Source organism: Myotis brandtii, unplaced genomic scaffold (assembly GCF_000412655.1).
Source record: "Myotis brandtii unplaced genomic scaffold, ASM41265v1 scaffold436, whole genome shotgun sequence".
In the NCBI taxonomy this organism is placed as follows: Eukaryota; Metazoa; Chordata; class Mammalia; order Chiroptera; family Vespertilionidae; genus Myotis; species Myotis brandtii.
Window position 1 is genome coordinate 3,429,588 of NW_005366679.1, and position 438 is coordinate 3,430,025.

The window sequence follows — 438 nt, forward strand, 5'->3', positions numbered from 1 at the left end:
GGATCGCGCTGAGGTCCCTGTGGATGTTCAGGCTCCGAAAGCGTAGTTTTTCTTTCTTGGTTTTGTTTTTACTTCTTGAAATTGAAATGTGTTAAAAATGTTTTTTTAAAAGAATAGCTCAAGCACCCAGTGAGGCCTTAAAGCCTGGGGTGCTTGCTTGTGTTGTCCAAGTCTAAGCTCGCGGCGCTGGAGTGCCCCTGGGAGACGGGACCCCGGTACGGCTCTGTCTCCTTCCCACAAACTGCACGCACAGCTGCTGCTGGGTGCCCCCTGTCCTCCTTCACTTTTCGTCCCGGACTTGCTGGTCACTCCTGGTCTCTGTCCACCTCTGGCCGTTGTGGGGGCGGGGGCGGTGTTTCTTCCTGAGGAGCTGTCCTGGTCCTGGCCCTGGGCCTCTACTTCCTCAGACCCACCCCCCACCCCCGCGCCAGGCAGCCT